The sequence below is a fragment of the Babylonia areolata genome, chromosome 29, assembly GCF_041734735.1.
Source record: "Babylonia areolata isolate BAREFJ2019XMU chromosome 29, ASM4173473v1, whole genome shotgun sequence".
NCBI classification, from domain to species: Eukaryota; Metazoa; Mollusca; class Gastropoda; order Neogastropoda; family Buccinidae; genus Babylonia; species Babylonia areolata.
In genome coordinates, this window is record NC_134904.1 from 30,475,347 (window position 1) to 30,480,346 (window position 5,000).

General features: G+C 41.3%; 1 protein-coding gene across 1 annotated transcript in view; it reads left to right on the forward strand.

Moving 5' to 3' along the window:
- LOC143274846 (LHFPL tetraspan subfamily member 7 protein-like) overlaps positions 1 to 5,000 on the forward strand; it is a 210,500-nt gene that overhangs the window by 59,790 nt on the left and 145,710 nt on the right. The gene's annotated exons all lie outside the window — the stretch shown is intronic.

Here is a 5,000-nt window from a genome sequence, read left to right on the forward strand (position 1 = left end):
AGGAGGAGAGAGAGGGGTGGGTGGGAGGAGGGAGAGAGTAAGTGAAAGAAAGACAGGGAGATAGAGAGAGGAAGGGTGATATGGAGAGAGAGAGAGAGAGAGGTTTGGGGGCAGGAACAGGGAGAGTGAGAGAAAGACAGACAGATAGAGAGGAAGGGAGGAATGGAGAGAGAGAGAGAGAGAGAGAGAGAGAGAGAGAGAGACGTACGCACACACACACACACACACACACACACACACACACACACACACACACACACACACACACACACACACAAGGTCACACACACACACAACACACACACACACACACACATGCAAAATCCCCCACGACCCCCACGCATACGGACAAAATACATTCACAGAAAACAGCTCAAAACACACACGGCATTCCTTCTCCCCGATCTAATATCACTCATAGCAACAACGAAACAAAGTTTCATGTTGTCTGTTTGGGTTTTCTTTCTTTCTTTCCTTCTGTTTCAGTCACTCGAATGTTTTTTGTTGCTGTTTTTTTTTTTAAAACTTTTTTTTATATTGCCAACGAGACCTGTCTTCTTGCCAACAACGGGCACAAATAAAGAATAACGCTGCTACAGACCCCCCCCCCCCTCCCCACTCCCATCCCCTCTAACCTCCCCCCACCACCCCCCCGTCAAAAAAAGAAAAGAAAAAAAAGCAACAACAGAGAGTGTGAATGCACTTACCATGCTTGTTCTCTGATCTAACTTTCACTCTGTGCTGACCCCCCCCCCCCGTCCGCCCCCCCCCACGCCCACCGTCCCACCCGCCAACCGGCCCCCTCCTCTCCTCACGCCCCCCTCCCCCTCCCCCCTCCCAACTCCCATCTCCTCCGGACCCAAACCAGTCCCCGCTTCTGCCTTTATCTCCCTTTGGTCTCAGTGAAGCTGAGTATTACATCAACCACTCAACCACTCAACGCACTCCGGTGACAATGCTGCCCGGACACCCCCCCCCCCCCCCCTCTCGGCCCCCCCAAGCAGACAGACAGACAATAACGAACGCAACAATGTCCAAAAAACGGACAGACAGATAAAAACAATATTGAACGGTGCAGTGTCCAAAAACAGACAGACAGACAATAACGAACGAAACAGTGTCCCAAAAACGGACAGACAGATAAAAACAATATTGAACGGTGCAGTGTCCAAAAACAGACAGACAGACAATAACGAACGCAACAATGTCCAAAAAACGGACAGACAGATAAAAACAATATTGAACGGTGCAGTGTCCAAAAGCAGACAGACAGACAAGAACGAATACAACAGTGTCGAAAAGAAACAGACAGACAGACAATAATGAAAGTAACAATGTCCAAAAAGCAGACAGACAGATAGACAATAACGAACACAACAGTGTCCAAAAAGAAAGAGACAGACAGACAATAACGAACACAAGAGTGTCCAAAAAGAAACAGACAGACAATAACGAACACAACAGTGTCCAAAAAGAAACAGACAGACAGACAATAACGAACACAACAGTGTCCAAAAAGAAACAGACAGACAGACAATAACGAACACAACAGTGTCCAAAAAGAAACAGACAGACAGACAATAACGAACACAACAGTGTCCAAAAAGAAACAGACAGACAGACAATAACGAACACAAGAGTGTCCAAAAAGAAACAGACAGACAGACAATAACGAACACAACAGTGTCCAAAAAGAAACAGACAGACAGACAATAACGAACACAACAGTGTCCAAAAGAAACAGACAGACAATAACGAACACAAGAGTGTCCAAAAAGAAACAGACAGACAGACAATAACGAACACAACAGTGTCCAAAAAGAAACAGACAGACAGACAATAACGAACACAACAGTGTTCAAAAACAGCAGACAGATAGACAATAACGGACACAACAGTGTCCAAAAAGAAACAGACAGACAGACAATAACGAACACAACAGTGTCCAAAAACAGACAGACAGACAATAACTAACACAACAGTGTCCAAAAAGCAGACAGACAGACAATAACGAACGCAACAGTGTCCAAAAACAAACAGACAGACAGACAAGAACGAACACAACAGTGTCCAAAAAGAAACAGACAGACAGACAATAACGAACACAACAGTGTCCAAAAAGAAACAGACAGACAATAACGAACACAAGAGTGTCCAAAAAGAAACAGACAGACAGACAATAACGAACACAACAGTGTCCAAAAAGAAACAGACAGACAATAACGAACACAAGAGTGTCCAAAAAGAAACAGACAGACAGACAATAACGAACACAACAGTGTCCAAAAGAAACAGACAGACAATAAAGAACACAACAGTGTCCAAAAAGAAACAGACAGACAATAACGAACACAAGAGTGTCCAAAAAGAAACAGACAGACAATAACGAACACAAGAGTGTCCAAAAAGAAACAGACAGACAATAACGAACACAAGAGTGTCCAAAAAGAAACAGACAGACAGACAATAACGAACACAACAGTGTCCAAAAGAAACAGACAGACAATAACGAACACAAGAGTGTCCAAAAAGAAACAGACAGACAGACAATAACGAACACAACAGTGTCCAAAAGAAACAGACAGACAATAACGAACACAACAGTGTCCAAAAAGAAACAGACAGACAATAACGAACACAAGAGTGTCCAAAAAGAAACAGACAGACAGACAATAACGAACACAACAGTGTCCAAAAGAAACAGACAGACAATAACGAACACAAGAGTGTCCAAAAAGAAACAGACAGACAGACAATAACGAACACAAGAGTGTCCAAAAAGAAACAGACAGACAGACAATAACGAACACAACAGTGTCCAAAAGAAACAGACAGACAATAACGAACACAACAGTGTCCAAAAGAAACAGACAGACAATAACGAACACAACAGTGTCCCCAAAACAGACAGACAGACAATAACGAACGAAACGAAACAGTGTCTAAAAACAGACAGACAGACAATAACGAACACAACAGTGTTCCAAAAACAAACAGACAGACAGACAATAATGAAAGTAACAATGTCCAAAAAGCAGACAGACAGATAGACAATAACGAACACAACAGTGTCCAAAAAGAAACAAACAGACAGACAATAACGAACACAACAGTGTCCAAAAAGAAACAGACAGACAGACAATAACGAACACAAGAGTGTCCAAAAAGAAACAGACAGACAGACAATAACGAACACAACAGTGTCCAAAAAGAAATAAACAGACAGACAATAACGAATACAACAGTGTCCAAAAAGAAACAGACAGACAATAACGAACACAAGAGTGTCCAAAAAGAAACAGACAGACAGACAATAACGAACACAAGAGTGTCCAAAAAGAAACAGACAGACAGACAATAACGAACACAAGAGTGTCCAAAAAGAAACAGACAGACCGACAATAACGAACACAACAGTGTCCAAAAAGAAACAGACAGACAATAACGAACACAACAGTGTCCCAAAAGAAACAGACAGACAGACAATAACGAACACAACAGTGTCGAAAAGAAACAGACAGACAGACAATAACGAACACAACAGTGTCCAAAAAGAAACAGACAGACAGACAATAACGAACACAACAGTGTCCAAAAAGAAACAGACAGACAGACAATAACGAATACAACAGTGTCCAAAAAGAAACAGACAGACAGACAATAACGAACACAAGAGTGTCCAAAAAGAAACAGACAGACAATAACGAACACAAGAGTGTCCAAAAAGAAAGACAGACAGACAATAACGAACACAACAGTGTCCAAAAGAAACAGACAGACAATAACGAACACAACAGTGTCCAAAAGAAACAGACAGACAATAACGAACACAACAGTGTCCAAAGGAAACAGACAGACAATAAAGAACACAACAGTGTCCAAAAAGAAACAGACCGACAATAACGAACACAACAGTGTCCAAAAGAAACAGACAGACAATAACGAACACAACAGTGTCCAAAAAGAAACAGACAGACAGACAATAACGAACACAACAGTGTCCAAAAAGAAACAGACAGACAGACAATAACGAACACAACAGTGTCCAAAAAGAAACAGACAGATAGACAATAACGAACACAACAGTATCCAAAAAGAAACAGACAGACAGACAATAACGAACACAACAGTGTCCAAAAAGAAACAGACAGACAGACAATAACGAACACAAGAGTGTCCAAAAAGAAACAGACAGACAATAACGAACACAACAGTGTCCAAAAAGAAACAGACAGACAGACAATAACGAACACAAGAGTGTCCAAAAAGAAACAGACAGACAGACAATAACGAACACAACAGTGTCCCAAAAGAAACAGACAGACAGACAATAACGAACACAACAGTGTCCAAAAAGAAACAGACAGACAGACAATAACGAACACAACAGTGTCCAAAAAGAAACAGACAAACAGACAATAACGAACACAACAGTGTCCAAAAAGAAACAGACAGACAATAACGAACACAACAGTGTCCAAAAAGAAACAGACAGACAATAACGAACACAACAGTGTCCAAAAAGAAACAGACAGACAGACAATAACGAACACAACAGTGTCCAAAAAGAAACAGACAGACAGACAATAACGAACACAACAGTGTCCAAAAAGAAACAGACAGACAATAACGAACACAACAGTGTCCAAAAACAAACAGACAGACAAGAACGAACACAACAGTGTCCAAAAAGAAACAGACAGACAGACAATAACGAACACAACAGTGTCCAAAAACAAACAGACAAATAGACAATGATTAACGCAACAGTGTCCAAAAACAAACAGACAGACAGACAAGAACGAACACAACAGTGTCCAAAAACAAACAGACAGACAAGAACGAACACAACAGTGTCCAAAAACAGACAGACAGACAATAACGAACACAACAGTGTCCAAAAAGAAACAGACAGACAGACAATAACGAACACAACAGTGTCCAAAAGAAACAGACAGACAATAACGAACACAACAGTGTCCAAAAAGAAACAGACAGAC